The sequence below is a fragment of the Trichechus manatus genome, unplaced genomic scaffold, assembly GCF_000243295.1.
Source record: "Trichechus manatus latirostris isolate Lorelei unplaced genomic scaffold, TriManLat1.0 scaffold00059, whole genome shotgun sequence".
Classification (NCBI taxonomy): domain Eukaryota; kingdom Metazoa; phylum Chordata; class Mammalia; order Sirenia; family Trichechidae; genus Trichechus; species Trichechus manatus.
In genome coordinates, this window is record NW_004443995.1 from 12,766,411 (window position 1) to 12,774,819 (window position 8,409).

Genomic DNA, 8,409 nt, shown 5'->3' on the forward strand with positions numbered 1-8,409 from the left:
TGCATCCTTTTTCCTGTAAGAAAGTTCGTTCACATGGACAGTAGCATTTTAAGATTATCATTTGATTTCCTCAAAAATATAGTTTATATCCATTCCCTCCTCTCAACCTTCATTCCCATATATCTCTACTATAATGGCTCTCAAGCTTTGATTACAGTCCTGTCTTAGGCTGGGTTCTCTAGAGAAGCAAAACCAGTAAAGTGTATAAATATATATATAGAGAGAGATTATATCAAGGAAACAGCTCATGCGGTCCCAAGTCCGTGGATCAGGGTACAGGCCTCTCCCAAGTCACACAAAGCTGGCAAGCCCAAGATCGGAAGGTCGGAGAACAGGGCTCCCACTCACAGGCTGTGCAGATCGACGAATCCCAGGTTCGGCAGCTAAGCTGACAGCTCAAGTCCCAAGAACGGGAGATGAGACGACAGGAAGCAGCCGCAGGATCCAGAGAGAGCAAAAAGCCAGAATGTCTGCTTATATACAGATACGGGCCACACCCCAAGGAGACTCCCTTTCATCTGATTGGCTACTCACAGTATATTCAATCCTGGGAGTGATTACATTAAAACACGGAGAATCATGGCCCAGCCAAGCTGACACACAATCTTAACCATCACAAGTCCCTAAGAAGAAATACATTTACATCCCAGTCTTCAGTACACATGCATCATTACCGAAAAAAGTTTCACAAAAAGTACTTACCGCTATTACATGTTATATACTCTAATATTGTTTTCTATTCTAGTCCATTTTTCAAAATGATGATTCCAACCCACCAATGGGTATAACCTTAAGCTTGAAAAACTCTGATCTACTATAGCCACCTCTATAATCATTATTAATTCATCTTCCATACCACCACTTATTCTCATAAAATGTAAATCCAAAGCTGATATTACTCCTCTGCTTTACACACTTATAAGGTTCCCTCTGCCTTATGGTAAAAAAATAAAAGTTTCTTTTCTGTATTTCAGTAATTCATTCATTCAACAAATATTTATTGAGAATCTACTAACTCCTAGGCACTGTGCCACGCCTTGGAACACACTGGTGAAGTTTACAACCCAGCTAAGAAGACAGCCATTACATAAATATTTCATACTCTTTATTGAGTGCCCTTGTCTACCTCTCCAACTTAATCCATTCTCCTCCTCCACTTTTACCAAATTGCTCTAACTATTCTGATCTGCACAAGGGTCCCAGATAGAGAAATGCTCTTTTATACACCTTGACTGTTGTCCATGATGTTCCTTCTGCTTAGAATGCTCTTCTCTCCTTTAATCATCTCACAAATTCCTCCTCAGCTTCAAGAACCAAGTGTCTCCTCTATTAATAGTTCACTGGTCTCCTTTCCCCAACCCTTCAGTCACCTCTCCCTCCTCTTGCCATCATGCACTGGCCACATCTATTATAGCGCTGATTACAGTTCTGTGATCATTTTTTAAGATGTCAGTCTTTCTCTAGATAGTGAGTTATCTTTGTATCCACAGTATATGATGGCTCACAGAAGAAATGAATGAACAAATGCCATAATTTTGCATGGGTCAATAGTTCCACTACACTGAGTAGTCAGTTAATCAATGTTTTGAAATCGTACATTTTTCTAGATTTTACAGTAAATATATATTTATTTTCAGGGCTTTCTTTTTAAAGTCTAATTTCAATATATGGATATTTTCCTTCATTAAAACTTTGCTCAGCAGCAGCCAGTGTGACTTGGGATATTTGTCTTGAAATTGAGCCAATGAATATTCTCAATTTCAATAACTACTCTGGCAAGAAAAAGCATACAGGATTTCCAAAATCAATATATTAGGTCAGTGTCTGTGGAGCAGCACGACTCAGAGAGGCACTGCGATGTGTTTCCATTTCTCAGAGCTAATCACTATGACTTGACGATAAACTATCGAATGCCATTCATCTGTTCACCATCTCCCACCGCCCCTATAGAAGGCTTTCCTTTCTTCTTTTAATTAATAATCTCAGGAAATTTTTGTAGAGCAGGGTGGCTTTTTAACCAAGGTTTTAAATAGGTCACTGTTATATAAGAGTAACACAGAACACACACTAAATTCATGCAGGGATTCTCTAATGCTGTCTATCTACTTTGCCTTTTATCATTTTTCCAGTAAGACTCAGATTTTCCAATTTCTACTTTTAAGTTTTCATCTGCTTGGGAAGTCTCCATCCATGTTTCTAAATCCCACCACCTTTAGACATTTTGATTCATTCCCACTGCTACCACCCTAGACCTGGGCAGTCTCTCATATTCAGTTTCTTCAAGTACAAAATGGAAACATTAAGATCTACACATCAGGGTCACAGTGAGTATGAAATGAGATAGTGTATATGAGACAGCCTGGCACAGAACCAGGTGCTAATGAACTGTAAGGGACCTTTCACTTCTCTTCTATCTCTTTCTTCTCTTCAACCCTTCCTCTCAGACTTCACAGCAAGACTCATCTTGAAACATGAACGTGATCTCCTTACTGCCCTCCTCAGGCTCCTCCAATAATTCCCACACCCTATATTATGGATTGCATTGTGTCCCCCAAAAATATGGGTTGTAAATCCTAACCTCTATGCCTGTAGTTGGAGCCCTGGCGGCACAGTGGTTAAGAGCTTGGTTGCTAACCAAAAGGTTGGCAGTTCCAATCCACCAGCCTGCTCCTTGAAAACTCTACGGGGTAGCTCCGAATCGGAATCGACTCGACAGCAACTTTTTTTTTTTTTTTTTTTTATGCCTGTGGTTATAATCCCATTTGAGAATGGGTTGTCTCTGTTAGGTTAATAAGGCAGGTTTACTGTAGGGTGTATCTTGAATCAATCTCTTGAGATATAAGAGATTAAACAAGGGAGGAGAGAGAGAGAGATGGGGGTAAGATAGATGCCAAGACACATGGAGATCTCCAAGGAAGCAGAAGCAGAAGCTGAAGAGACAAGGACCTTCCTCCAGAGCAGACAGAAAGAGAAAGCCTTCCCCTAGAGCTAGTGCTCTAAATTCAGACTTCTAGCCTCCTAAACTGTGAGGAAATAAATTTCTGTTTGTTAAAGCCATCCATTTGCGGTATTACTGTTATAGCAGTACTAGATGACTAAGACAGAATTTGGTACCAAGAAGTGGGGGTGCTGCTGTAACTGATACATAAAATGCAGAAGCAGTTTTGGAATTGGGTAATGGGTAGAAGCCGGAAGAGTTTTAAGATGCCTAATAGTAAAAGCCTAGATTGCCTTGAAGAAACTGTTGCTAGAATTATGAACGTCAATGGTGATTCTTAAGGCTCTGAAGGAAGTAAGGAGGGCTATAGAGAAAGTCTCTATCGTCTTAGAGAATACATACGGCATCAGCAACAGAATGTTGCTAGAAATGTGAACATTAGATGTGCTTCTGGTAAGGCTTTAAATGAAAATAATGAACATGTGATTGGACAATGGAGGAAGGGCGGTGCTTTTCATGCAGTGGCAAAGAACTTGTCTGAATCATATTCAAATGTTTGGTAGAAGGCAGAACATGTAACTGATGAACTTGGATCCAATGGAATGGGGAAATTATCTAACAATAGCATAAATATCACATGCAAGTAAAATTATGCTCAAAAACAGTTGCAGCAGTACATCAACAGGGAACTTCCAGAAATTCAAGCTGGATTCAAAAGAGGACATGGAATGAGGGATATCATTGCTGATGTTAGATGGATCCTGGCTGAAAGCAGAGAATACTAGAAAGATGTTTACCTGTGTTTTACTGGCTATGCAAAGGCATTCGACTGTGTGGATCATAACAAATCATGGATAACATTGCGAAGAATGAGAATTCCAGGACACTTAACTGCGCTCATGAAGAACCTGTACACAGACCAAGAGGCAGTATGTTCAAACAGAACAAAGGGATACTGCGTGATTTAAAATCAGGAAAGGTGTGTGTCAGGGTTGTATCCTTTCACCACAGGAATGTATGTTGAGAAAATAATCAGAGAAGCTGGACTGTATGAAGAAGAACGCAGCATCAGGATTGGAGGAAGACTCGAACAACCTGTGATATACAGATGACACAACCTTGCTTGCTGAAAGTAAAGAGGACATTAAGCACTTACTGTTGAAGATCGAACACTACAGCCTTCAGTATGGATTACACCTTAACATAAAGAAAACAAAAATCCTCACAACTGGACCAATAAGCAACATCATGATAAACGGAGAAAACATTGAAGTTGTCAAGGATTTCATTTTACTTGGATTCACAATCAACACCCATGCAAGCAGCAGTCAAGAAATCAAATGCCATATACCATATGGGCAAATTTGCTGCAAAAGACCTCTTCAGAGTGTTGAAAAGCAAAGACGTCACTTTGGGGACTAAGGTGCACTGACCCAAGCCACGGTATTTTCAATAGCCTCATATGCATGTGAAAGCTGGACAATGCATAAGAAAGACCGAAGAACTACTGATGCCTTTGAATTACGGCATCTGCAAAGAATATTAAATATACCATGGACTGCCAGAAGAACAAACAAATCTTTCTTGGAAGAAGTATAGCCAGAATGCCCCTTAGAAGCAAGGATGGTGAGACTTCATCTCATGTACTTTGGACGTGTTATCAGGAGGGCTCAGTCCCTGAAAAGGGACATCATACTTGTAAAGTAGAGGGTCAATGAAAAAGAAGAAGACCCTCAATGAAACAAATTGACATAGTGGCTGCAACAATGGGCTCAAACACAGCAAGCATTGTGAGGATGGCACAGGACCTGGCAGTGTTTCATTCTGTTGTACATAGGGTCACGATGAGTCCGGAAAGAATTGACGGCACCTAACAACAACAGCAACACTTTGAACACAAACCTATATGAAGTGTTTACTATGTAATAATATATTCTAGATATTGTAAACTACCCAAAAATAATTAAGAATCCCACACAAACCTGCAGGAAACTTCCAGTTTTCTACTCACTTAGAAAAATTTTTATTCCTGTTTTCCAAAATGTATTAGGGTACAACTCTTAAGAAAGGTAATAAAATGAGTAGAAAATTCTACCCTATCACTTTGGCTTAGGTTGCTTTTCATTTTCTAATTAGGAAGTACATATTATTTGATGAGAGCATCGTTCTCTGTTGGAAGCGACCCAACCCTTGCCCCAATCACGGTTTACTTAACAGAACCTGGAGGTACCGTTTGTGGCTTCCAATCTGAATTCTATTTATATATATATAGATACAGATATATATTGGTGTAGTAGTTAAGAGCTCGACTGTTACCCACAAGGTCAGCAGTTCAAATCCACTAGCTGCTCCTTGGAAACTCTATGGGACAGTTCTACTCTGTCTTATAGGGTGGCTATGAGTCAGAACCTACTCGACAGCTCGGGTTAAAAACAACCAGTCGCCGGGCTTGGGGGCAGCAAGGGACGAGCCGCCTTACCAAAGACGCCAGCTCATCAACCTGTCCAAAATAATGAAAATTTTAAAACACTGTTTACAGGGCATTTCTTTGCTAAGGAAAAGCCAAACAAGAACTTTGCCTCTTAACCCATTTGCCTACACCTGCCTGTCCCCCTACTATGCCGCACCCCTAACATCATCCATTTAACATCCTTTATTCCTCCCCCACCTCAATCCTGCAGGGGGCGCCCCCGACGCCGGGACTGGCCCTCCGTAACCCCGCGACCCGGGCGGGAGCGCGGCCCCAACTCCCGCACGCGGCCCTCTGCTCCCGCCCCTCATACTCACCCGCCTGAGACCGGGGAAGTGCAGCCTAGCCCCGCCCCTTCCGCCTGGTCCGCCCCTCCAGGCTCTCCTGGAGGCGCGCAGGCGCAGCGCACACAACCGGGCGCAGGGGGTAAGGGGTGTGGCCGGGGGGTGGTGCTGGTGGCGGCGTGGGGCGTGGCTAGGATCCCGGAAGAAGTGGCCGCAGTGCCGCCTCGCTGCTGAGAGGGCGCGAGCTGGAAAGGCTGGTGTTTGGCAGGGTGTGGAGGTTGGCCAGGCACCGGGAAGTTCTTGGGGAAGTGAAGCGGGGAGGGCAGCATACGGCCTTCGGGGTAGTTTTTCCTTTTCTGCAGGTCCAGATTGGATCTTTCACCTCGAAGGCTCAGGAATAACATTCATCCCCTCTCGGCCCTGGTCTTTCGCGGTGCTGATGAAACAGTCAAGTGCAGCCGCCAGGAGCCCGCGGCGGCCCGGAGCCTGGGCTCACTTCTTCCGCTCCTGGGACGCTGAAAATGTGGGATAGTGGACGAAAAGAGTAACGTCTGACAAACTGGTGCAATAAGGGCGACTCGAACTCCGCAAAGCCACTTGTAACTCATTGGAATAAATTGCTCAGCGTTCAGCTGAAATCAGCTTAAGGTTTTAAACTATGGGGTGTTATTGTTAAGTGGTTCAAGTACCGACAGTTTTTTCCTTAAAAGTCACCCATTCGTATTGATTAATATTTTTTAACTTGCCACTCTCACCGCTGCAGGTATGCTGTTGGGAAGACCCCCGAGGGGAGAAGGCTCTCGCCTGACCTGGAGGGAAAAATGAACATGCTTATTATTTGCTGCTCACTGCGGGGGCAGAAGGGTAACTCAAAAGAAAAAAAAAGATTATGTACTAAATAGTAAATCTGAATTGTATACTATTCTAGTGTTTTAGGGAAAACTTAGTTTATTTAAATAAAATTTAGTTTATTTAAATATCACACTATATTTTCTTTTTGCTATAAAACATGGAGTCGATTCCGACTCAGCGACCCTGTAGGACAGAGTAGAACTGCCCTATAGGCTGTCCAAGTGTGATGTTTAAATAAAGACATCAGCAGTAGGTGATAGCAGGAATCAAATAATGACGATTAGAAATGGTCATAAATGGTAGTTAATATAATTAACTCCCTGGAACCAAGACCCCAACCCCCACATATGGTTAATTGCATGTATAAGACAACGGGTTTACAGAGGAGGGTTTAGACCTTCCCCAAGTATCTGGTATGGGTTGATTCTTATTGTACGTAGAACAATAAAAAGATGAATTATTGGCCCTCCTTATCATCTTTATTATTATTTGACAAAAAAACTACACTTTTATCCCAAATAGTAATTCTAGACCCAAGAATAGTAACTTAACAGAAAATTAAACACAAAAAGCAGAATCTAGAGGAAAGAAACATGGAAGCAGACCTGGTTTCAAATCTCAGCTATTGAACAAAATAAGCATAGGATTTGGGACAAGTTATTTCATTTCTTTGAGTTTGGGTTGCTCATCTGTATGATTTTTTGTTTTTTTGATGAGGGTTAAGTTTTATGAAAGCACAGTTTGCATTACCTAAGGAAGTGAAGATGGTTGTTAATTAAAAAACAGGTTTTTAATCCTTGTCTGTTTTTTATTTTACAAACTCAAACACTTTATAGTGCATTTCCCTTTTTTCTTTTTCTTATCCAGGTATTCCCTAAACTGTGTTCCATGGAACATTAGTCCTTTTAAAAATATCAATAGATGCTCCATAGGTAAAAAATACTGCTAACATCACCAATACTGGGTAAAACATAAGCCTGTGACTGAGGCTGTGGGAAGTGCACCTTTGTAGCATTCTTACCAAAAATGTTTACCAGCATCTGATCATGAGGAAGAAGCCCTCGTGGCACAGTGGTTAAGAGCTTGGCTGCTAACCAAAAGGTCAGTAGTTCGAATCTACCAGCTGCTCCTTGGAAACCCTATGGGGCAGTTCTGCTCTGTCCTATAGGGTCTCTATGAGTCGGTAATCGACTCGATGGCAACGAGTTTGGTTTGGTTTTGGGGATCATGAGGAAACACTCAGAGAAATCCAGAATTAATTTATTTAGACTTTTCAATAATGTCAATGCCATGAAAGACAAAACAAAATAGGCAGGGGGACTGATCTACATTAAAGGAGACTGTGAACCAGATAGGATTTTGGATTTTTAAAAATAAAGGACATTTTGAAGACAACTGGGAAAATTGAAACATGGAAGCATAATACATACATTGTTGACTTAATGTGAATTTTCTCAAGTACGATAATGGTATTACAGTTATTAGAATGCTTTTATTCTTAGGAGAGGTATAGTCAAGTATCTGGCTTGAAGTCACAGTGTTTGCAAATTTCTTTCATAGTCCAGACCAAAAAGCATGTGTATGATGAGAGAGAGATTGAGAGAAAATACGGCACTATGTTAGCAATCGTTGAATCCAGGTGAAACAGTGTATGAGTGGTCTTTCAGCTTTTCTGTAGATTTGTAATTTTTCAAAATAAGTTGGGAAAAGATTGTTGCTAGCAATTACCTTTTAAAATGAAATATATTGACTACTTAATTATGGAGCCCTGGTGGCATAGTGGTTAAGAACTCAGCCGCTAACCAAAAGGTTGGCAGTTCAAATCCACCAGCTGTTCCTTGGAAACCCTATGGGGCAATTTACTC

At 41.4% G+C, this 8,409-nt stretch overlaps 1 protein-coding gene across 1 annotated transcript in view; it reads right to left on the reverse strand.

Moving 5' to 3' along the window:
• MMAA (metabolism of cobalamin associated A) overlaps positions 1–5,741 on the reverse strand; it is a 28,008-nt gene extending 22,267 nt beyond the window's left edge. Inside the window, exon 1 of the mRNA XM_004378847.2 lies at positions 5,726–5,741. The gene's annotated coding sequence lies outside the window, so the exon portion shown is untranslated. The remainder of the gene's footprint in view (positions 1–5,725) is intronic.
• Between the last annotated feature and the right edge of the window lie 2,668 nt (positions 5,742–8,409).